This window comes from Heloderma suspectum, chromosome 8 (assembly GCF_057233095.1).
Source record: "Heloderma suspectum isolate Gila_16-S chromosome 8, 16-S_ref, whole genome shotgun sequence".
Taxonomy (NCBI): domain Eukaryota; kingdom Metazoa; phylum Chordata; class Lepidosauria; order Squamata; family Helodermatidae; genus Heloderma; species Heloderma suspectum.
The window spans coordinates 1,699,037-1,725,026 of record NC_139465.1 but is presented as its reverse complement, the minus strand read 5'-3'; positions in this window follow the sequence as shown (position 1 = coordinate 1,725,026).

The following is a 25,990-nucleotide window of genomic DNA, read 5'->3' as shown; positions in this document are numbered from 1 at the left end:
CCAGCACCACCTTCTGGAATCGGCCATCCAAGTAGAAGCGGAACCACTGTAGTGCAGTGCCTCCAACTCCCAACCCAGACAACCTATCCAGAAGGATACCATGGTCGATGGTATCGAAAGCCGCTGAGAGGTCCAGGAGAATCAACAGGGTCGCACTCCCCCTGTCCCTCTCCCGGCAGAGGTCATCCCACAGGGCGACCAAGGCAGTTTCCCTTCCAAAACCAGGCCTGAAGCCCGATTGAAATGGATCTAGATAATCCGTTTCATTCAAGAGTGCCTGGAGCTGTCCTACAACCACCCACTCAAGCACCTTGCCCAGGAAGGGGATGTTGGCCACTGGCCTATAATTGTTAACATCCTCTGGGTCCAGGTTAGGCTTTTTCAGGAGTGGTCTAATTACTGCCTCTTTTAAAGCAGCAGGCACCACTCCCTCTCTCAAGGAGGAATTTACAACCTCCTGGACCCAGCCGGACAACCCCTCCTTGTTTGATTTAATAAGCCATGAAGGGCAAGGGTCAAGCACACAAGTGGTCGATCGGACTTGGCCAAGCACCTTGTCCGCATCCTCAGGCCTCAGTAACTGAAACTCATCCAATAAAACTGGACCAGACGGTGCTCTGAACGCCTCTACCAATGGAACTGCATTAATGGTGGTGTCCAATTCATGACGAAACTGAGCGACTTTATCCTCAAAGTGCCGCACAAACTCGTCACAGCGTGCTACCGAGGGTTCCACGGTCTCTCTCCCTGGCCCAGAATGTAACAGGCCGCGAACCACTCGGAAAAGCTCCGCCGGACGACACTGAGAAGATGCAATGCTGGTGGAAAAGAACTGTCTCTTTGCCACCCTCACCGCCACAGAGTAGGCTCGATAGTGGGCTCTTACCTGTGTTCGGTCAGACTCAGCACGAGTTTTCCTCCACCTGCGTTCTAGCCGTCTCCCCTCTTGCTTCATTGCCCTCAGCTCAGGTGTATACCAAGGAGCTGGCCGGGCTCTGCTCAGAGGGAGAGGGCGCTTGGGCGCGATCGTGTCAACCGCCCGAGTCATCTCTGCATTCCACAGATCGACCTGGGCTTCGACAGGAGCACCAGCCATACCAGCAGGAAAATCCCCCAGAGCCCTCTGGAATCCATCGGAATCCATTAATCTCCGGGGGCGGACCATTTTAATAGGTCCCCCACCCTTGCAGAGGGGAAAGGCCGCCAGGAGTCTAAACCTCAACAGGAAGTGATCTGACCATGGCAAAGGGACAGATGTTAATTCCTCCACTTTCAGATCACCATCCTCCTGCCCAGTCGAGAAAACCAGATCAAGCGTGTGTCCTTTTATATGCGTTGGGCCGATGACATGTTGGGACAGCCCCATGGTTGTCATGGCGGCCATGAAGTCCTGAGCCGCCCCAGATACAGCGGCCTCGGCATGGAAGTTGAGATCCCCCAGGACCATTATCCTGGGGGTCCTCAACACCAAGTCCGAGACCACCTCCGTCAGCTCAGGCAGGGAGTGTGATGGGCAGCGGGGTGGGCGGTACACCAACAGAATCCCTAATCTGTCCCGGGTACCCAACGCAAGGTACAGACACTCAAGATCTGCGCTCGAATGAGCAGGAAGCCTGGAGAGGGAGATTGAATTCCTATAGACCACGGCAACCCCCCCTCCCTGACCCTCAAGTCGGTGTTGGTGCTGCACCGAGTACCCAGGAGGGCACAGCTGGGAGAGAGTGACCCCTCCCAGTTCCCCCACCCAGGTCTCAGTAACTTGGGAGGTCCTTTGTTTATTAAATGAACCCCCACCTCTATATGGTGCAATGACCACTTAATAAAGTGGATATATTTGCAGCCTCCCAAGTTCGATGGAAGAACAACTAACTCCCGCATTTGGGTGTCTGTTCCAATTTGCTTATAAGGCTCAGTGCAGCTGGAGGTTTTGGCCACAATCCAGAGCCTGGTCGGTCTAGTTGCTCCAGAACCGCTGGAGCATTCTAAGGCCTCCTGTGAGGCCTTGGCAAGGCACTTGGCAGATAAAATTGATCGGATTAGGAATGTTATTCTGTGTGCCGTGGATACAGTTAGCGAGCGAGAGGCGGCCTGTGGCAGACCGGTTTTGTGGGATCGGTTCCAGCTTCTTCCTCCTGATGAAGTGGACAAGGTGCTTTCATCTGTAAGGCTGACCACCTGCTTACTTGATCCTTGCCCATCTTGGCTCATTATGGGCTGCAGAGAGAGACTGGGTGAGGGGATCAGGGCGGTGGTGAACGCCTCCCTTGAGGAGCGAGTGATGCCATCAGCCCTCAAGGAGGCAATGATAAGACCACTCTTAAAGAAGCCCTCCTGGATCCCCAAGTTTTGAACAACTTTCGCCCAGTCTCGAATCTGCCATTTTGAGGCAAGATCATTGAGCGGGTGGTGGCCATGCAGTTGAAGGCACACTTGGAAGAAGCTGATTATCTAGATCCATTTCGGTCAGGCTTCAGGCCTGGGCATGGGACAGAAACGGCCTTGGTCACTTTGGTGGATGATATGAGGAAGGCTTTGGATAGGGGTGAATGCTCCTTCCTTGTTCTCCTCAACCTCTCAGTGGCTTTTGATACCGTTGACCGCGGTATCCTCCTGGACCGCCTGGAGAGGGTGGGCATTGGAGACATCATATTACTGTGGTTCCGATCCTTCCTCTCTGGCAGGTACCAGAGGGTAGCGCTGGGAGAGGAGGTGTCGGACCCATGGCCACTCACGTGTGGGGTGCCACAGGGTTCCGTCCTCTCCCCGATGTTATTTAACATCTATGTGAAGCTACTGGGGGCTATCATCCGGAGGGTTGGGGTGTGGTGTCATCAAAATGCGGATGACATGCAGCTCTACCTCTCGTTGAAATCTTCACCAGGGTTGGCCATGGAATACAAGAAGGAAATTATGACTTGATAGGTATAACTGAGACTTGGTGGGACGACTCTCATGACTGGAATACAGCAATTGAAGGATATAACTTGTTCAAGAAGAACAGGAGGAACAGAAAGGGAGGTGGGGTTGCACAGCATGAGAAAAATACTTATCTCTGCACAGAAATACAGGAGGATGAGCTTGGTAGCCCCATCGAGAGCATCTGGATCAAAATAAATGGAGCAAAGAATTAAAGGAACCTGGTGGTTGGAGTCTACTACCGGCCACCCAACCAAGGAGAAGACAAGGATGAAACTTTTGAAAAGCAAATAGCCACTGTTTCAAGGAAGCATGATGTAGTAATAATGGGGGACTTCAATTTCCCCGATATTTGTTGGGAGACAAATTCTGCAAAACATGGCCCCACCAGGAAATTCCTGACTTGTGTGGCGGATAACTTCCTCCAACAGAAAGTAGAGGAAGGAACTAGAGGATCGGCTATCCTTGACTTGATCCTAACCAACAGAGGTGACTTAGAGGATAAAGTAGCAGTTACAGGAACTCTAGGGAAAAGTGACCATGTCATACTTGAGTTCTTGTTTCTAAAGGAAGCAAAAGCTGAGTGTATTCAAACGCGTACCCTTTTAGGATTTTAGGAAAGCTGATTTTACTAAACTCAGAACAATGATCAATAAGGGCCCATTGCAAGCGACGCTAACAAGAAAAGGAGTCCAAGATGGGTGGGAGCTTTTAAAAAAGGAAATTCTCAAGGCACAATTACAAACAATTCCAACAAGAAGAAAAGGTGGAAGACAACAGAAGAAGCCAATGTGGCTTCACAAAAAGCTTACGGATGAACTGAAAACAAAAAAGGACACATCTAGGAAGTGGAAAGAAGGCCAAGCAACAAAGGAACAGCACAGGCAGGTAGCACAGAATTGCAGGGATGGCGTCAGGAAGGCTAAAGCTGAGAACGAGCTGATGTTAGCGAGGGATGCTAAAAACAACAAAAAGGCTTTCTTCAGCTACGTGCATAGTAAAAGGCAGAGGAAAGAAATGGTGGTTCAGCTATTCAATAAGGATGGCAAAACGATAACAGATGACAGAGAAAAGGCAGAGGCGCTCAATTCCTACTTTGGCTCAGTCTTCTCCCAAAAGAGGGTCTATGACCCCCCTGGCAAAGGTGAAGTACAGGCTGAAGGGGCAGGATTGCAGCTTGAGATCGATAGGCATATGGTCAAGGAACACCTAATTCCTTTGAATGAGTTCAAATCTCCAAGGCCAGATGAACTGCATCCTAGAGTAATAAAGGAACTGGCAGAAGAACTCTCAGAACCGCTGTCTATTCTCTTTGAGCAATCATGGAGAAAGGGTGAAGTGCCAGATGACTGGAGGAGGGCTAATGTTGTCCCTATCATCAAAAAGGGTAACAAGGAGGAACCTGGGAACTACAGACCAGTCAGTCTGACATCAATCCCTGGGAAAATTCTGGAGCAGATGATAAAGCAATCCATGAGTGCTTATTAATGGGACCTTCTCAAACTGGGGAGAGGGAACGAGTGGGGTACCGCAGGGCTCAGTCCTGGGCGCAGTGCTCTTCAACATTGTTATTAATGACTTGGGTGCAGGGAATGCGGATCAAATTTGCAGATGACACAAAATTGGGCGGGATAGCTAATACCCTGGAAGACAGAAACAAAATTGAAAGTGATCTTGATAGACAGGAACGCTGGGCAGAAAACAACAGAATGACATTTAATAGGGATAAATACCAAATTCTGCACCTAGGGAAAAGAAACCAAATGCACAGTTACAAGATGGGGGATACGTGGCTCAACAACACTACAAGCGAGAAGGATCTTGGAATTGTTGTTGATCACAAGCTGAATATGAGCCAACAAGGTGATGTGGCTGCAAAAGAAGGCAAATGCTCTTTTGGGCTGCATTAATAGAAGCATAGCTTCCAAATCCCGGGAAGTACTAGTTCTCCTCTACTCAGCACTGGTTAGGCCTCACCTGGAGTACTGTGTCCAGTTCTGGGCACCACACTTTAAGAAGGATGCCGACAAGCTGGAGAGGGTTCAGAGGAGGGCAACAAAGATGATCAAGGGACTGGAAACAAAGCCCTACGAAGAGAGACTGAAAGAACTGGGCATGTTTAGCCTTGAGATGAGAAGACTGAGGGGAGATAGGATAGCGCTCTTCAAGTACTTGAAAGGTTGTCACAGAGAGGAAGGCCAGGAACTCTTCTTGATCATCTCAGAGTGCAGGACATGGAATCATGGGCTCAAGTTACAGGAAGCCAGATTCCGGCTGAACATCAGGAAAAATTTCCTGACTGTTAAAGGAATATGACAATGGAACCAATTGCCTAGGGAGGTGGTGGGCTCTCCCACCCTGGAGGCATTCAAGACGCCATCTGTCAGGGGTGCTCTGATCTGGATTCCTGCACTGATCAGGGGGTTGGACTCAATGGCCTTGTAGGCCCCTTCCAACCCTATGATTCTATGATCCCTGTCTAAATGTCTGGAGACGGTGAGTGGCTGGATGGGGAGAAATAAGCTGAAGCTGAACCCTGACAAGACCGAGGTACTTTTGGTGGGTGACAAGGGGATGTTGGGGGATGTTGACCTGGTGTTGAATGGGGTATGGCTACCCTTGAAAGACCAGGTCCACAGCCTGGGGGTCATTTTGGACTCCCAGCTGTCCATGGAGGCTCAGGTGTCAGCCGTGAGCTGGACAGTGTTGTACCAACTCCATCTGATATGGCAGCTGTACCCCTACCTTCCCGACCATCTGCTCCTATCGGTAGTACATGCCCTGTTCTCCTCTCGTCTAGACTACTGTAATGTTTTCTATGTGGGGTTACCCTTGAAGACGGTCCAGAAGCTGCAGCTGGTGCAGAATGCAGCAGCTCGCCTGATTAAAGGCAGCTGCTGGCATGTTCACATCACTCCGGTGCTCAAGGAGTTGCACTGGTTACCAGTTGTTTTCCAGGCCAATTTCAAGGTATTGGTTTTGACCTTTAAAACCCTATACAGTTCCGGCCCAGCCTATCTCAAGGAGCGCCTCTAGCAACACCAGACAGGCTGCTTAACAAGATCAGCCTCGGATGGCTTTCTCTCTGTCCCATCAGCCAGGACAGCTAGGCTGGTGAGGACAGGGGAGAGAGCCTTCTCTGTGGTGGCCCCCACTCTGTGGAATTCCCTCCCTAGGGAACTCCGTCATGCCCCCTCTTTAATGAGCTTCCACCACGCACTGAAAACTTGGTTATTCAGGCAGGCATTTGGGGTGGGTTAGAGTATTTTTAAATAATGTTTTAATGTATAATTTTACTGTTTTAAATTGTACCATTGTACATCACCCAGAATGGCTGGGTGACCCGCCAGATGGGTGATTAAGAAGTTTAATAAATAATAAATAAAGAGCATGGGCAGTATGAGACCAGCCAGGGCGTTCTCCAGTCCAAGGGATAGCTTGCACACCCGTTCTTGGCCTCCTTCCGCCAACATAAGGCTGTTTGGATTACAGCCCCTGGCTGCAGTCCTAACCCATGATTCCCAAGAAGGTTCTCTTCAGAGTTTCCCACTGAAACCAGTGGCACTACACTTGAGCAACTGGTTTTCATCTTCCAATTTTAGATACAATGGAATGTTTTTTTCCCGAAAGCAGATGGAAGCAGCGAACGAAGGCAGCAGGCACCGGCAGCTTTCAGCACAGATAAAGAGATCCTTCTAGTCTGAAGAGTTTGTTTTGGAGAATATAAACAAGGTTGCGATGATCACATTGGTTGTCTCCCATTGACATGAAGATGCAGCCAATGATTACCATAAGATCGCACGACACTTGAGATGTTTGATAAAATATAGTGGGCTGGTTTACAAGGGAATTCAGTGCAACAGAAGGGGCATCAAACTGTTTGCCCCAGTGCTGTCCTGCTGAAGGCAGCATGACTGCTTTAGACTCCGAGGATGTGCTTTGGAGGGTCACTGTGCACCAGTGGTGGCTGAACCAGAGCGCGTTACTGCCCCAGAAGGAGGTAGCTGTAATGAGAGCCATGACAGCATCTAACCAGTTTAGCCAACATATGGAAAATGTAGGCCTTGGCTGGTCTATCATGGGTCTCAGCAATGGCAGAGAGATTTTTCAGACCTGTTTGCTGTAATTTTATGGTAGTACTTAAACTTTGAGCAGGAAAGATTTTGGCCAGGAGGTTGGGCCTCTTTTTATATAGCTGCAAAGGGAATTGTGTGTTATTTCTGATATTTATCGTATTGCTAAACCTTTTGTCTCTGATACTTTAAGTTGGAAATTATAAGTGTTCTTTGTACTCTGGGGCCTCTTTTATACTGTAACTTCTTTAAAGTTTTTAAAGATCTAAAAAAACTCTTTACTTTATGAAGCAGTTTGGGGGTCAGTTTTTATAAAAATGTGTGCTTTTATGTTGGATCGTTTAAAGACCATCTGTTAACTGAAACCAACCATAAGTGAAGTTGCAGTTATGTTTCCTATTAGTTTTGTATCTTTCCTATTAGTCATGTATGAGAGAATACAGAGGTAGCCAGCAGAACTCCAAACAAGAAATGAAAAAACAGATGTTGCCACCATTTTACTTGTTTTCTTTTACAAGAACAAGAAATTATTGGTAGAACAGAAAACACTGTTAGGCTGCTTTTGCTAACCACTGTTGAAAATCATGGCAAAGATATATTTTAGTTTGTTTATTGTCTGTTGCAGTTGAAAATTGGACTGTTTTGTTTAGAAATATTGAGAAGAAGATTCAAAGAAAAGGAAAAGGAAAGATGATAAAACTTATGACTGGACACATAGAATGAAAAATAAAATATACAGTTTGAAATAGTTATACACTCCCTGGTCTGGGACGGCTCATTTATTATATTGTCACACTGAACCATGAATTTTTTTAAAAGCAGGGAGAAAAAGGTGTAGATTTCTCTGCAGTAGATCTCTGACTTACTATCTTCAGCGCTTCTCTGCTGATTCATATAAAGATTTCTGTGAAGAAGAAACAAAACTTTGTTTTTCAAGTAAATTCAGCTGTGAGCTCATGGGTGTGCCCACACCATGCTACAAGATTTTTACTCACATATGCCACTGAGAGAGTAACACTCCTTGCTACTTCGCAACTCCTGTAGAATTCCAGAAAGTTGTTAAGATTATGGGAGGCAGATATAAGAGTGGCCAGAGAAATAACCTAAGATATTTTTATTCTTGTTTCTACAGAAAAAGGGGAACAAGTTAGCACGTACTGGACATGCAGATAGAATCATAGAATAGTAGGGTTGGAAGGGGCCTACAAGACCACCGAGTCTAACCCCTGCTCAATGCAGGAATCCAAGTCAGAGCATCCCTGACAGATGGCTGTCCAGCCTCGTCTTGAAGGCCTCCAGTGTGGGAGAGCCCACCACCTCCCTAGGTCATTGGTTCCATTGTCGTATTGCTCTAACAGGCAGGAAGTTTCTCCTAGGGGTGTATGAAACCCCACTTACCTGGCTCTGCTGGGGTCCGCAGGTGGGGGGAGGCGATCCATTCCTCCCCCCAGAATCCTCAACAGGGTGAGAGGTGATCCGTTCCTCCCCCCCGGAATCCTGCCCGGCCGGCTCCGCTCCATGGCCAGTCCGCGGAGCCGCCAGCCGGGCCAACCCGCAGCGGGGCCTCCAGCCGCTGCCGGGCTGCTGCGGACGCAAATGGCATCCTGCGAAGGGGACGCCATTTGCGTCCCTACGCCGGCCCGTGATAGGCTACGTATATATTTACATATCCTATCACGGCTAAAGCAGGGACGCAAATGGCATCCCCTACGCCATTTGCATCCCTGCTTTAGCCGTAATAGGCTAGGTAAATATATACGTAGCCTATCACGGGCCAGCGTAGGGATGCAAATGGCGGCCGCTATGACGGCCGCCATTTGCGGCCGTAGCAGCCCGGCAGCAGCCAGAGCCACCACCATCGCTGCCACCGCCGCAGCTGCAGCCAGGTAGGCTCCGTTTCACGGGGCTTTCGCAGGGGGGTGGGGCGGGTTGCTCCGTTCCACCACGGATTCCGGGGGGCTGAATTCACTGGAAATTGGCCTCCCTGGGATCCGTGGCGGAATTCTCTAACATCCCTAGTTTTTCCTGATGTTCTGGCTTCCTGTAACTTGAGCCCATGATTCCGTGTCCTGCACTCCGGGATGATCGAGAAGAGATCCTGGCCTTCCTCTCTGTGACAACCTTTCAAGTCCTTGAGGAGCGCTATCCTATCTCCTCTCAGTCTTCTCTTCTCAAGGCTAAACATGCCCAGTTCTTTCAGTCTCTCTTCATAGGGCTTTGTATCCAGTCCCCCGATCATCTTTGTTGCCCTCCCATGAACCCTCTCCAGTTTGTCTGCATCCTTCTTAAAGTATGGTGCCCAGAACTGGACACAGTAGTCCAGATGAGGCCTATTCAGTGCTGAGTAGAGGGGAACTAGTACTTCCCGGGATTCGGAAGCTATGCTTCTATTAATGCAGCCCAAAAGAGCATTTGCCCTTTTTGCAGCCACATCATCTTGTTGGCTCATATTCAGCCTGTGATCGACAACAATTCCAAGATCCTTCTCGCTTGTCGTGTGGTTGAGCCACGTATCCCCCATCTTGTAACTGTGCATTTGGTTTCTTTTTCCGAGATGCAGAACTTGGCATTTGTCCCTATTAAATGCCATTCTGTTGTTTTCTGCCCAGCACTCTAGTCTATCCAGATCACTTTGAATTTTGTTTCTGTCTTCCAAAGTATTAGCTATCGCGCCCAATTTTGTATCTGCAAATTTGATCAGCATTCCCTGTACCTCCTCCTCCAAGTCATTAATAAAAAGATCCATGAAGGCTGGTGTTTTAAATGGGGAAAACCCCTATTTTCGTACATTTATTTCCCTATGTAACCCTTTAACAAACTTAAACTGGAATATCAAAGTGTAGTAAAATGTGAGGAGTGTGGGGCAATACAATCTTTCATTAATTCAGTTTTCAAATGGGGAAATTAGAGTGACAGTGTTTTCACACATGAGATTTTAAATCTGTGCTTCACTGTACTTATATGTGAATGAGCACACCAGCATTAGCCAGAATTCCCATTCCTGGCACAAATGCCTCTCTTCTGCAGTGACCAAGGTCACATGGACAATGCTGCTCAACGGCAAGCCTCATATATCAAATTGCAACGGGTTCAAATGCTGCACAGTGAATCTGTGGCAAGCTGGACTCGTGCCTTTGAGGACCCAAATGGGGAGGTGGATGGTGGTGCCAGTGACTCACTTTCCCAAAATGGACCCTGCTGTCTCGTTGCTCTCTCATCTCTTTGCCTGGGTTTCCTAGTCCTTTCACCTGTCATGTTCCATTGTGTATAACAGTAAAAAGAGGGCCAGTGGGAGGGAGAAGAGAGGGAAGGCAGGAATGGGGCTGGGATGCCTCTGAGTACCAGTTCTGGGAAAGCTAGCAGGAGACTGCTGTTGCGTTCCAATCCTGCTCGGGGTCTTCCCATGGGGGCACCTGGTTGACCACCGCGGGAACTGGATGCAGGACTAGGTGGACCTTGGGCTGGTCCGGCACGGCTCTTCTGCTGTTCTTAAGTCCTCCCTGCAGCTGTTAGGTTGCTTGTTTTTGTTGGCAAGTGCAATTTGTTGACTGAGTTCAGGCCTTCAGTGGGGGAAACAGCGCAGGATCAGTTGTTTCCCCATCCCCACCAGTCACAAGACCAGGATTGCCCTCATTGCCTGTGCCGCATCAAAGGTTGCTGTGTCGTCTGAACCTGGCGCGCAGCGCCGGCGTAGTTCATTTTCACCCACCCTGCAACCCATCCTGCGAGGTGTGGGTTGGAGGGTGGGTGAAAGCGAACCATGCCCGCGCCGTATTTGGACAACACAGCAACCTGCGATATGGCGCAGGCAATGAGGGTCGTATCGGTTGCGTGAGCAGCATGCGCAGGTTCCCCTGCTGATGGTCTGAACTCAGCCGCTCTAGGGAAAGGTATCCTCTCCTTCCTGCTCTTGCATATGTGTGGGGTTTTTAGTATACCAGTTTTGCCAATATATAAATGTGTATGCTTTCTCCTGAAGATTACTTTCTCAATTTGTGGTGAGATATCATTTTTCTCACCTGTTTTCAGAGTCCAGTGATGGCCTTTTAATTTCCCCTTGCTCTTATTGGATTTCAGAAAAGGTTAATTAGTTATCCACTGAGCTTGGTGGAAGAAGATTTTAAAATATAATATTAGGCAATGTCCTATTGGGGTATAAAGGTAACACCACAAGGGGGTACTATAGTTATATCAGATTTGTCCTGCTAAGTTGGTTTATTAAGGTGAACTGAATACAGCCTGCAGAGTTAATTTTTATATGCTAATACGCCATGGCGAGTTGGGAACTTAAATAAAATGATACAATTAATTCAAATTTATGGCAAGTAGAAAAACTTAGTAAGGTCATCTGTAGATTATATTAACACAGCATCCCAGCTTTGACATTCAGTTTTCGTCAAACATCAGGCGGTTGTGCAATGTATATTAATGCCCCATGAATGTAGAAGGAAATATGGTTAAAACAAATTTGGTAGAACTTGGCTAAGATGCTGCAAAGAAAACATGCAACCCTTTTACAGTGCAATCCGAGACATGTCTGCTCATAAGTTTCTGCAGCCGGATGACGTGGCAAAATGCTTGAATCAGTCCGGCCCACCCCATGTAAGCTTGACCCTTGCCCACTTTGGCTTGTACGATCTAGCAGGGCTGGATTGGCTGGGTGGGTCCAGGGAGTGGTAAATGCTTCGCTCTGTCAGGGGGTGGTGCCTGCCGCCTTGAAAGAGGCTGTAGTGTGCCCTCTCCTGAAGAGGCCCCCCCTGGACCCAGAGGTGTGTGAGAACGATTGCCCCATTGCCAATATCCCCTTTTGGGCGAGGTGCTTGAGCGTGTGATGGCTGGGTAGCTTCAGACATTCTTGGAGGAAACTGATTATCTGGACCCATTTCAGTCTGGTTTCAGGCCAGGGTACGGCACTGAAACTTGGCTGCTCTGACTGACGACCTACTCTGGGTGAAAGATTGGGGAGTGCTACCCTGTTGATCTTCCCTGATCTCTCAGCGGCTTTTGACACAATTGATCATGGTGTCTTATTGGATTGGCTCTGCAGGACGGGAGCTGGGGGCACTGTGCTACAGTGTTTCTGCTGCTACCTTCTGGGCCAATTCCAGAGAGCGGTAGTGGGGGATTCCTGTTCTACCCCATGGCTTTTAAGCTGGGGGGTGCCACAGGGTTCTATTCTATTGCCCATGCTGTTCAATATCTATATGAAGCTGTTGGGTGAGGTCATTAGGAGTTTTGGGGTGGGGTGTCACCAGGAGACTGATGATACTCAGCTCTACTTCTCCTTGTCGTCAGACTCAGCTGGGGTGGTGAAGGTGCTGGATCAGTTCCTGTAGGCTGTAATGGGCTGGATGAGGGCCAATACACTGGAGCTGAATCCGGACAAGATGGAAGCTCTGTGGATTGGTGGTTCCCGAGTCTGGGAATTGGGTAAGCGACCTGTCCTGGATGGGGTTGCACTCCCCCGGAAGGGGCAGGTGCGTAGCTTGGAAGTACTCCTAGATCCATCCCTGTCGCTGGAGCCCCAGGTGGACCCCGCAGCCTGGAGTACCTGAGGCCAGCTTCGGCTGATCTGCCAGCTACGGCCTTTCCTGGACAAGGATAAACTAGCCACAGTAGTACATGCACTGCTAACTTCCCAGTTAGACTGCTGCAATGCACTTCACGTGGGGCTGCCCTTGAAGACAACTCAGAAGTTGCAGCTAGTGCAAAATGCAGCAGCTAGACTGCTGACTGGAACACCTCATAAAAACCATATAACACCGGGTTTAAAGGAATTGCACTGGCTGCCAATACGCTTCCGGTCGGAATTCAAGGTTTGGGTGATGGCATTTAAATCCCTAAGTGGCTTGGGATGTTGATATTTGAGGGAGCGCCTCTCCCTATATATGCCTGCCCAAGGATTGAAATCTGTTGAAGGAGCCCTCCTCTGCATCCCACCAGTATGAGACATACACTATGGTGGGATGTGGGAGAGGGCCTTCTCTGCTGTGGCACCCTGGTTGTGGAATGCCCTCCCCTTGGCAGCCTGATTGGTGCAGACATTGGTTTCATTTCCGCACCAAGTAAAAACATGGCTTTTTACCAAAGCCTTTGAGGGCTAAATGCATTCCCTAAAGTAGCACACAGTTTTAACTGTTTATTGTTTTAGATTTTAATTGGTACTAGCTTGTTTAATGTTTAATATGTTTTTAGCTGTTTAAATTATTAATTGTTTTATATTGTTTAAATTGATTTTATCTGTATGCCGCCCTGAGATCTTAATGATATAGGGTGGGATATAAATGTTTTAAACAAACACTAACAAATAAGTAAATCCCATCGAGATCAATTACACTTACTCTCAGATAGGTGGGTTGTGGACTAAGCACATTAAACACTGCATTTGTTGTTCAGTCGTTCAGTCATGTCCGACTCTTCGTGACCCCATGGACCATAGCACGCCAGGCCTTCCTGTCCTGCGCTCTCTCCTGGAGCGTGCTCAAGTTCATATTCATTGCATCCGTGATGCTATCTAGCCATCTCATCCTCTGCCGGCCCCTTCTCCTTTTGCCTTCAGTCTTTCCCAGCATCAGGGTCTTTTCCAGAGAGTTTTCTCTTCGCATTAGGTGGCCAAAATATTGGAGCTTCAGCTTCAGGATCTGTCCTTCCAATGAGCACTCAGGGTTGATTTCCTTTAGGATGGACTGATTTGACCTCCTTGCAGTGCAGGGGACTCGTAAGAGTCTTCTCCAGCACCACAGTTCGAAAGCATCAATTCTTCGGCGCTCAGCCTTCCTTATAGTCCAGCTCTCACAGCCATACATTACTACTGGGAAAACCATAGCTTTGATTAGACAGACCTTTGTCAGCAAGGTGATGTCTCTGCTTCTTACTATGCTGTCTAAGTTGGCCATAGCTTTCCTCCCAAGGAGCAAGCATCTTTTAATTTCATGGCTACAGTCACCGTCTGCGGTGATCTTGGAGCCCAAGAAAGTAAAATCTGTCACTGCTTCCATTTCTTCCCCTTCTATATGCCAGGAAGTGATAGGGCCAGATGCCATGATCTTCGTTTTTTTAATGTTGAGTTTCAAACCAGCTTTTGCACTCTCCTCTTTCACCCTCAACAAGAAGCTCTTGAGATCCTCTTCGCTTTCTGCCATTAGGGTGGTATCGTCTGCATATCGGAGGTTGTTGATGATTCTCCCGGCACTCTTAATTCCGACCTGTGATTCATCCAACCCAGCATTTCTCATGATGTACTCTGCATATAAGTTAAATAAGCAGGGTGACAATATGCAGCCTTGTCGTACTCCTTTCCCAATTTTGAACACTCAGTTGTTCCATGTCTGGTTCTTACTGTTGCTTCTTGACCCTCATACAGGTTTCTCAGGAGACAGGTAAGGTGGTCTGGTACTCCCATCACTTTCAGAATTTGCCACAGTTTGTTGTGATCCACATAATCAAAGGCTTTAGCGTAGTCAATGAAGCAGAAATAGACGTTTTTCTGGAATTCTCTTGCTTTCTCCATGATGAAGCGAATGTTGGCGATTGGATCTCTAGTTCCTCTGCCTCTTCGAAACCCAGCTTGTACTTCCAGTAGTTCTCGGTTCACGTGCTGCTGAAGCCTAGCTTGTAGGATTTTGAGCATCACCTTGCTGGCATGTGAAATGAGCACAATTGTGCGGTAGTTTGAACACTCTTTGGCGTTGCCCTTCTTTGGAATTGGAATGTCAACTGACCTTTTCCAGTCTTGTGTCCACTGTTGAGTGTTCCAGATTTGTTGGTGTATTGAGTGCAGCACTTTAATAGCATCATCTTTTAGGATTTTAAATAGCTCAGCTGGAATACTGTCATCTCCGCTAGCTTTGTTGTTACTAATGCTTCCTAAGGCCCACTTGACTTCACTCTCGAGGATGTCCGGCTCAAGTTCAGTGACCGCACTATCATGGCTCTCAGGGACATTCAGATCTTTCCTGTATAGTTCTTCTGTGTATTCTTGCCACCTCTTCTTAATCTCATCTGCTTCTGTTAGGTCCCTGCCTTCTTTGTCCTTTATCATGCCCGTCTTTGCACAAAACGTTCCCTTGAGATCTCCAATTTTCTTGAAGAGATCTCTAGTCTTTCCCATTCTGTTGTTTTCCTCGATTTCTTTGCATTGTTCATTTAAGAAGGCCTTCTTGTCTCTCCTTGCTATTCTCTGGAACTCTGCATTCAGTTGGGTATATCTTCCCCTTTCTCCCTTGCTTTTTGCTTCCCTTCTTTTCTCAGCTACTTGTAAAGCCTCATCAGACAGCCACTTTGCTTTCTTGCATTTCTTTTCCTTTGGGATGGATTGAGTTGCTGCCTCCTGAACAATGTTATAGACCTCCGTCCATAGTTCCTCAGGCACTCTGTCTATCAGGTCTAATCCCTGAAATCTATTCCTCACCTCCACTGTATATTCATAAGGGATATGATTGAGGTCATACCTGAACGGTTTAGTGGTTTTCCCGACGTTCTTCAATTTCAGCCGAAATTTTGCAAGAAGCAGCTCATGATCTGAGCCACAGTCAGCTCCAGGTCTTGTTTTGACTGACTGTATGGAGCTTCTCCATCTTTGGCTGCAAAGGACATAATCAATCTGATTTCGATATTGACCATCTGGTGATGTCCATGTGTACAGTCGCCTCTTGTGCTGTTGGAAAAGAGTGTTTGCTATGATCAGCATGTTCTCTTGGCAAAACTCTATTAGCTTTTGTCCTGCTTCGTTTTGTACACCAAGGCCATGCCTGCCTGTTATCCCGGTGATTTCTTGACTTCCTACTTTAGCATTCCAATCCCCTATGATGAAGAGGACATCTTTTTTTGGTGTTAGTTCTAGAAGGTGTTGTAGGTCTTCATAGAACTGATCAACCTCAGCTTCTTCGGCCTCAGTGGTTGGGGCATAGACTTGAATTACTGTGATGTTGAATGGTTTGCCTTGGATTCGTACTGAGATCATTCTATCGTTTTTGAGATTGTACCCCAGTACTGCTTTTCCCACCCTTTTGTTGACTATGAGTGCTACTCCATTTCTTCTAAGGGATTCTTGCCCACAATAGTAGATATGATGGTCACCTGAATTAAATTCGCCCATGCCTGTCCATTTGAGTTCGCTGATTCCCAAGATGTCGATGTTCAGTCTTGCCATCTCATGTTTGACCACCTCCAGCTTACCTTGATTCATTGATCTGACATTCCAGGTTCCTAAACAATATTGTTCTTTACAGCATCGGATTTTCTTTTCACCACCAGACACATCCACAGCTGAGTGTCCTTTCGGCTTTGGCCCAGCTGCTTCACTCTTTCTGGCGCTACTTGGAAATACCCTCTGCTCTTCCCCAGTAGTATATTGGACCTTCTGACCTGAGGGGCTCATCTTCCGGCGTCATCTCTTTTAGCCTTGTGATATGTTCCATGGGGTTTTCTTGGCAAGAATACTGGAGTGGGTTGCCATTTCCTTCTCCAGTGGACCACATTTTGTCAGAACTCTCTGCCATGACCTGTCCGTCTTGGGTGGCCCTGCACGGCATAGCTTATGGCTTCACTGAGTTACGCAAGCCCCTTCGCCACAACAAGGCAGTGATCCATGAAGGGGAAACACTGCATAGTTCTTAGCTTTGTTAGGGCGCAATTGCCAGGCATGTTTAGACAGAAAAAAAAGTCCTACAACTCCCAGCCAGCCAGGCTCTTAATGTGCTTCATGAACTTTCCAATGGTAGAAAAGTGTTTGCAGTTGGTTTTTCGGGATTTTAGTTGCCTGGAAAAACACATATGCCAAAATGCTTCTTTTAATGCAAGACATGTTACTTCTCCTTCTTATGCAAGGACGTGCGATGGCCAGCGCTGCTGTTGGGTTCTTTGCATCGGGCATCGTAGTCCTGACTTGGGCACCTGTTGGTGGGAAGGTCAGCCATGTGTTTTACAGGTGCCTATGTTGGTTTTCTTCCTGCATGAGAACAGGTATTCCTATTCTTTTGAGTGTGTACATATTTAAATAAATAAATATTTTGTTTTTCATTAAACAGTTAAAGAAAACGTTAAACAGTACTTTAGAATGCAAGAGCTTATTATACTGCATAAACATCCACATTTGGTACTGTAGTGCCAAAGTTACACTAGAGTTGCGGAAGCGTATACGCATTTGTTACAGTGTCCTGTCCCTCCCGAACATAGCATAATTGAATCTCCCTGGTATTGTGTGTCTGTTATCCCTGATACACTGTTGGATCCATACTTAGTCATAGCTAGACCCATTGAAATAATGAGACAAACACCCATAATAACCAGAGAAAAGATGGGGGAGGGTCCTTCTTCCTCATTGGCTCCTCAAGCCAGAACTAGTGAGACTCATGATGGCCACATCACTGGAACAGCTTTTGGGGAATCATTTCCCCCACTTGTCCTGCTGGAACAGTTGAAAAGGCTTTCCCAGTGCCTTTTCATTTGGAGGTGATGTTTTGTGCATGCATGACTTGTGTACATGCGCAATCGGCTCAGGCAGGCTGCTGAGGTTAAAAATAAGATCTGGGCAGCCGGCTGCAGGGTAGCAGCCAGTGTGACGGTGCTGCTGTGCTGCGCTGCAAAGATACTCACTGTCAGTGTCTAGATGGTCGTCACTGTGTGTGGGGAGTGGATGCCAAACTGCCGGCATGTTAAAAGAGCTCTACTGACGTAAGTCACTAAGTCATACTTAGAGTAGGGGCTTTTCTACATGAGGCTGTTAATTTGCTGCATCTACTTTTGGTGTCGTTGCAGAATTGAGAACTGAGCATTACACAAGGAGTATTTCCTTTCCCAGTTTTCCATGACCTAACCTCTAGGTGGCACTATGGTATAGTGCAAATCCACAAGAGGAAATTGTGTTTTCTTTTGTCATCAGAAATAATACCGCATTTCCCTGCTTTAAAAAAACTCACCGACAGTGCTGTTTTTAAACAGAAGCAGAACTGGAGGGTCACAATGTCATCTAAAGGAATCATAGAATCATAGAATAGTAGGGTTGGAAGGAGCCTACAAGACCATCGAGTCCAACCCCCTGCTCAGTGCAGGAATCCAAGTCAGAGTATCCCTGACAGATGGCTGTCCAGCCTCGTCTTGAACGCCTCCAGTGTGGGAGAGCCCACCGCCTCCCTGGGTCATCGGTTCCAAGGACCTGTAAGCAACCGTGAGCAGGGAATGCTGAGCACATCACAAATGCCTCATGTAGTAATGCTGCAAATCCGCTGAAATCAATGACTACCATATGCCCCATTGATTTCAATGGGTCTGCTGTATGTATGACTGAGTTTGGATCCAGCCCATTACCCTTGATCACCAGGAAAGGTACAGGGCACCTGCTAAAGAAGGGGAGAGCCCCACCGTGCCACTGACCACGCAAGGCCGCGCCCCCGAGGCAGAGCAAGGCAGGGCCTCAGTTGGCAAGTGCTGGGAGGGCCGCGTGCGAGGTGCAGGAGGGCAGCGCTGTGTGCCAAGCAGCCCTGCGCCCACTAAGCTGGCCGGCTGCCCTCAAGCGTGGCGAGAGACGCTGTTCCATCACCGGTGCAGAAGGCAGAGCCTCTGCCTCCCGTCTGGCTGGCTTCTCTGCTGGGACAGGGTCAGCCATCTTGCCCCTCACCTCAGGCAGCTGGACTTCGTGGGCTGCCACAGCTCTGAAGCCACGCTGGAGGCCCTTCTCCTGGCACTGGGGGTGGGCGGGTGCTGTCCTTTGTTCCATATTGTTTACTTACCTATGGTTGATATCAAGATACTTCTTCATTTTTGATATTTATATGCCACCCTATAACACACAGTTATCTCTGCGGGTAGCACTGTCTGTCAGTTTAAATGTGGGGATGCAAGACAGGTGAGGGGATACCTGGCAAATGAGCTTCTGTGCCTTACTGGTTGTGTGTCATTCCTGGGTGCCAAGTTGACAGCAGAGTCTATATTAAGCCATATAAAACGGCCTCTCCGTGGGGGCCGCGAGCCTGGCCCCGCTCAGGAGCCACGCCGGGCCGCTGATATTAAGCCGCTAGCTGCAGTTGCTACCACAAGTGCCCACGAGGGAAAGGAATCAAAGGCAGAACAGAGCACAGGCCTGGAAGGAGAAGATGACACAGGAAGCCTTTCTTTGTGGACTGGGACGCTGCCTGCCACGTGACACCCATCGAGACGGAACAATCTCTATTTTGCCCCTTTAGGAAATGATTGTTTCCCTTTTGTGTGGTGCCAGCTGGTCCTTGTTGGTAAAATAAAATTTCTAGTAAATCCTAGTGACTAGGAGATCTCTTAATACCCTAAAGCAGCCTTCCCCAACCTAGTGTCTCCCAGATGTGTTGGGCTACAACTCCTATCATCCCCCAGCCAGTTATGGGAGTTGTAGTCCACCACATCTGGAGGGCACCAGGTTGGAGAAGCCTGCCTGAAGAGGATCCTTCCTGCCTGCCCCTCGGCTCTCCCCTTGGGTTGCTCACAAGACCAAAAGGACGGGATAGCAGCCCAAAGCTCCATTTAGTTCAGCCTTCTGGTTCCAGCAGAGTCCTACCAGTTGCCTCTTCCAGGAAGGCACAAGCAGGCGGGCCATAAACAGCCCTCCCGCCTTCATTGCCCGCCAGCAGCTGGGGCGTGTGAACATAAGAAAGAAACCACTGTGTACACCAAGTCAGACTGTGGGTCCATCTAGCCCAGAAGTCCTTCCAAGCCCTGCCACCTGGGATCCCTTTAACTGGAGGCTCCCAGGACTGAGTCCAGGCCTTCATGCAGGTCACGGGCCGCTCTCTCTGCCGCCATGGAGCGGTGGTGCTGCAGGCTGGCTGCCTCTAACTATGGATTGATCCATGTTCAGCTGTCGTTTAGCTGGCACAGCTAACTGCTGTTCTCCCAGGATGTGGGGAGGCCGGCAGTCATCGGGGGCAAATGTGCTGGGTGTGGCTATGCATGCTCCAGTTTCTCCCTGCCAGCATTACTCTGGGGGCACCACCACCATCAAAGGCAGATCCGATGCTGTGCCTCCACGGCGCTCAGCGTGGTTTTCCTGTCGCAGCCACGGGCACATCGGGAGCCGCCGTATACCGAGTCACACCATTGGTCCGTCTAGCCCACTGCAGCAGCGCCCCCGCCAGGGCTTCAGGCCAGAGCTGTCCCAGCCCTTCCTGGAGATGCTGCAGAGGGTGGAACTGGGCCCTTCTGCACGCCAAGCGGGGCTCTGCCTGCGGCCAGGCCCCTCCCCTCCCTGATGCCCCGGACCTTCCTAATGGAGTCATTTCAGGTGGCAGTAACACTTCAGCCGGAGTTCAGCCTGTTTCAGTTAATTTCCTATTGAACTAAGCCCAGGCAAACAAAGGTTCTTATCTGAACCACCTATCAAGATTTGAGGATCTGTTGCCACGGGACTCAGAGCGTACTATGGCATATCTCTTATGCTCTAACAAGAAAAGAGCGCCTGTGTATGGGAGAACTGATCAGTAGAATGGTACTTTCCCCAGCTTATAATGGCATCGAAGTGCAGAATGCTATTCCTCACAGTTGAAGAGAACACTTAAAGAACATAAGAAATCCAACGTGAAACCACAAATGCAACCAGCACGGTGCAAGATTCACTAAAATAAAAAATAAGCAAGTTTTGTCTTAGACATGTGTGTTGTTCAGATTTTAAATTTGAAGTCCTCACAAGAATGTCTCTGTCTCTGTCTATGTGTATGAAAAGAGGATGTCTGTCTATTTGTCAGCACCCTAGCCCCAAAACCATGACATCCAGACATCTGAAATTTGCTATGCATACAAAGGAGACCCTGGGGGTGTGCACCCCAAGATTATACGGTTTCAAAACACATTAATTAACTTTAATTAATGTAACTGTGTCTGTGTGTTCGAAGCCTGCTGTACTGTCTTCACTCACTAGGTGGAAGACGTCTCGAACTTGGATTCCTGCACTGAGCAGGGGGTTGGACTCGATGGCCTTGTAGGCCCCTTCCAGCCCTACTGTTCTATGATTCTATGAACCATCAGATAATTTTGCAGACAGTCAACACAGTTTGAAGCCAGGGGGCAATGGTCTGAGAGACAGAGTCAGAGTTATACGGCTGCCCCTCCCCCTACTGTGGGTCAGACCCCCTCTCCGTCAGGGTGCTGTAGGAGTGCACCAGTGTATATTTATTCAGGGAGGCCTATGAAAACCTTTATCCCAAGATAAAAGCAAATTAAAGCATTCTAGACTGGCTGAACAAACAATATGTCATTAAGAAATTACATGGACAATTAAATTTCCTTATTAAGCAAGATATAATGCTAACAATGTTACAGTAATTTATGAAGTATAACACATTTTTACCAGGAACTAGCTCACTGCCTCTGCTACAGAAGGGGCTTATTTTAGAAGTCAGGTCATTCAGAATTGAAAAGGGATCAACAGAATTAGTCACTTGAGTAATTTAAACATGCATGTACATATCCCAGCTGTGTGGCTTTTAGTCACATTTACTGGGGTTGCTTAGAGTGGATCATTCTATTTACGTCCACTTTGAATCCAATTTTGCTGGCAGAGACGGGGAAAAATCTGGGAGTCATCTGCTTAGCAGGGCAAGAGATGCTTCCCAGAGCAATCTTGCACAAGACTTGCCAACATTTCCTCCTAATTAATGTGCTGCAGGTGAATTCAACCATCCTACCATTGTCCCCCATGAGGCAAGTCTGGCATTTGGGGCAGCTGTATGTCCTTCCTGCAGATGCTGTGCTCTTAAGCTCCTGCACCCCACGAGGCCGACTCCCAGTGCTGTGGCACTCGCGTCCTGCTTGTGGCTTTCCCAGGGGCAGCTGGCGGACCACTGTGTGAACAGAATGCTGGACTAGATGGACCCTGGGTCTGAGCCAGCCTCAGGGCTCATCTGCTGTTCAGGGCTGGCTCCAGGTGTTGGGGGGCCCTCTGGCAAGACACCTCCATGGGCGCTCTCCCTCAGGGAGCCCCCTGCTCACCTCCGTTGCCGCCAGCTGTCCCCGCCCCTCCTTCCTGGCATGCTTTGGCAGGCAGCTGCTGAGCAAGGCGGCCGGGGCATCAGCGGCCGCTTCTCACCACCACCACAGCTGTCCGCGTGAGAGCGAGAGGCAGATGGACAAACTGGTTGCCACGGCGGAGCGGAGGAACCCGTCCAGGGCGCTCTTGCTGGTGTGTGCCCTGTTGGATGCCCAGCCTTGATGCTGGCCCTGCTGACGCTCAAGCTTGGCTCGCTCCTTCCGACGGACATGTCCAGTGACAGGGTGCTTGGATGCATCCGACGTGTCCGATGAAGTGGATTCTAGTCCAGAAAAGCTCATGCCATAACAAATCTGTTTGTTTTTGAGGTGCCACGAGACTCTTCAGTGTCTAGATGGCCTTTCTGATTCCTGTGCTCTCATGGTCTCCAGCAGTACTGGCTGAAACCTATGGCTTGATTTCTTTTTCATCTAAGGTAGGCCAATATTACTATTCCCCCACACTGCAGATGGGAGGCTTGAGGCTAAGGTGGCCCCCCAAACCAACTGCATGTTGCATGGCCAAAAAAGAAGACAAGAGGCCACACATTTGCATAAATTTGCATCTCCTAATTTATATGCATAGATGCAAATTGGGAAATTATTATTCTAATTTAATCAGAAAGATAGTCCTTCTCACCAGGGCATGGGAGACTGTGACCAGGTGGCCGGCCTGCTCAGTCTGCTGTGGATGGACCAGACTTCTTGTGGCGAATTGGACTGGGCAGCCCCTCGGACAGAGGATGCCTTCAAACAGAGGCCTGTACTCTCTTAGAGGCCACCCTCCCTTAGGCTTAGGCGGCACCTTGCCTAGTAAGCTCATGACAGAGGCCGGATTTGATCCCTTCCTGATTCACAGCTCTTAATCACTCCCTGAGTTCAGTGAGCCTTGCCTCGAAAGCAGTCTGGACGCTCTGCTTAGTTCCCCTGGGTCTGGATGATTTCCTCTTCTTTAGTGAGGAATTGCCAATAGAATCCAGCACTTAACGTAAGAACATCAGGAGGGCCCCGAAGCCGGATCCAGCCCAAGGGGACCTCTCTAGTCCAGCATTCTTTTCCCACAGCGGCCAACCAGATGCCTCTGCAAAGCCCTCCCATGGAGCGGCCACTTACGCATTGCCCCCAGTTAAGCACTGCATCACCACAAAAGAGGACCCCAGTCTGCATTACCATTGCATATGTAAATTTATATTGTTGTTGTTCAGTCGTTCAGTCGTGTCCGACTCTTCGTGACCCCATGAACCATAGCACGCCACGCCTTCCTGTCCTGCGCTCTCTCCCAGAGCGTGCTCAAGTCCATATTCATTGCATCGGTGATGCTATCTAGCCATCTCATCCTCTGCCGGCCCCTTCTCCTTTTGCCGTCAATCTTTCCCATCATCAGGGTCTTTCCCAGTGACTTTTCTCTTCACATTAGGTGGCCAAAATATTTGAGCTTCTGCTTCAGTATCTGTCCTTCCAATGAGCAGTCAGGGTTGATTTCCTTTAGGATGGACTGATTTGACCTCCAGGGGACTCATAAGAGTCTTCTCCAGCACCACAGTTCGAAAGCATCAATTCTTCGGCGCTCAGCCTTCCTTATAGTCCAGCCCTCACAGCCATACATTACTACTGGGAAAACCATAGCTTTGATTAGACGGACCTTTGTCGGCAAGGTGTTTTGTGTCAAAAAATACCATTTTGTGTCTCAGGTATACAGCATTGCAAGCTCCTGGTCCTTAGATGTGTCAAGCGAAATAAATCAAAAGTCATAAGGAAAACATATCCCCCCCAAAGTGAGCCATAAACAGAACTGTCTAAAGGAAAAACATCTCCCCCCAAATGCAATGAATTATGTCCAGTTCATCTTTCTTTATACATCTGCTGCTTTCTTACATCTGCTGTACTCATTTAGGATTTAAAAAAAAGATTTCCATTCCTATGCTGTCGTGTGTCCCTCCCAAAGGACCATGCAGCAGTATTAATGAAACAGGTAGATGAACATTCTACACAAGAGCTACAATGGAATTGTTTTAATGTTCAGCTGAATCTGAGCAGACTGGAAAAGGACATGTTCCTTCAAGAGATGTGCCTGGGAGTTAAACTTACTGTCTTGCTGAGTACAAAGGGCTGAGCAGAAAGCTGGGATTCCTGAGCCATTACAACAGTCTAACTGCCCCGCTGGTCAATGTATTACGTGGGTTTGCAGTGAAACGTTTCATGAATAGGCCAAAACCCAACTGCAGTGGCTAAAACACCTTTGCAAATGATGGACGCCAATTTCAATTTCTGTCTTACTGGAATTTAGCAAGCTTTCTGCCTGTTAAAGAGTTCGGTGTAACAAGGAGATTTGCACCAATACAAGATGCTCTAATGTAATATATCCCCTTACCAATGTTGTATTTGTGTACCTTCACAACCAAATTGTTGTGCAAGTGAAGGCCCATGCTGGGAATTTGTGCAGGCTACATGAAAAAAGTACAGTGCCATTTGGAACAGTCACTTGCTAAGTAGGCAAAATGAAAAGAGATTCACTCATACATGGGAATGTATGATGAGGGCATAGCTAGTGTGTGAATACGTAGACTTCTATATCCAGTTTCTAGAAGAAAGGAGACATGTTTCAGGGGGAGAGTGGCTATGAAGTTGACAGACATCAGTAATGGCTGTAAGGTATGGAGAGATGTATATAGGAACACCGGAAGCTGCCTTATTCTGCGTCAGACCCTTGTTGCTGTTTTAAAATGTTACAGTGCTGTTTTATTTAAGTGTATTTTATATTTAATTGTTTTAGAATTGTACTTTGTTCTGCTTGGAAAGGCGGTATAAAAATACTTTACATACATAAAAAAATAACGGATTGCCTTTCAAGGTACTTATTCTTTTTTTACCCCACCCTATCCTGTAGCCCAGGGCAGGTAACAAAAAGATCACAAGAAATGAGATGATTCAGTTATATTGCTAGTTTTCGTTAATGCTGTGATGATTTTATTTATTTATTTATTCATTTCATTTCTATACCGCCCAATAGCCGAAGCTCTCTGGGCGGTTCACAAAAATTGAAACCAAACAAGACACAATAAAACAATTTAAAATATATAAAACATTAAAACCATGATGATGTTAATTTCTCTGTAGCAAAGGGTTTTTAGAATCCTTGACTCATTAGCCCAAAACAACCTTGTGCAGAAGGTCACCAACACCCCCATTTTACATATGCAGAAATAAGAAATTACCATTAGAACAGTGTTGTTGTGTGTTATGTAAAACGGTGAGGAAAATATTGTCGGTTTTGTTAAATAATGTCCTCTTTTTAAGGATGCAGATGAAAATTCTTTGTCAGAGTTTATGCTCAGAAAGAATTTTGTTAACCAAGGGAATTTGTATATTTATTTATTTGTCAGATTTGTATACCACCCAGTTGGCAAAGACCCTTGGGGCAGTTCACAATCATAAAACCAAAACAACAATGAAATAATTCCACAAAAAATACAACAATAAAAGTATTAAAAATATTAAACATTAAAAATGTTTTGAAATATTAAAAACATTCAGGCATACTCCTGAAGTATGTTTTCTGGAGTATGTTTTCTGTTGTTTGATAATGAAAAATGTGTTACATTTGTGCTTTCTTATTTGCGCTAGTGGCCAGAAAAGTGAGGGCTAAATTTGCTGCTCAGTTCTGAATATTCCTTGTGTTTTGTTATTGTTGTTCAGTCGTTAAGTCATGTCCGACTCTTCGTGACCCCATTGACCATAGCACGCCAGGCCTTCCTGTCCTGCGCTCTCTCCCGGAGCGTGCTCAAGTTCACGCATCGATTCATTGCATCGGTGATGCTATCTAGCCATCTCATCCTCTGCCTTCTCCTTTTGCCTTCAATCTTTCCCAGCATCAGGGTCATTTCCAGGGAGTTTTCTCTTCACATTAGGTGGCCAAAATATTTGAGCTTCAGCTTCAGTATCTGTCCTTCCAATGAGCACTCAGGGTTGATTTCCTTTAGGATGGACTGATTTGACCTCCTTGCAGTCCAGGG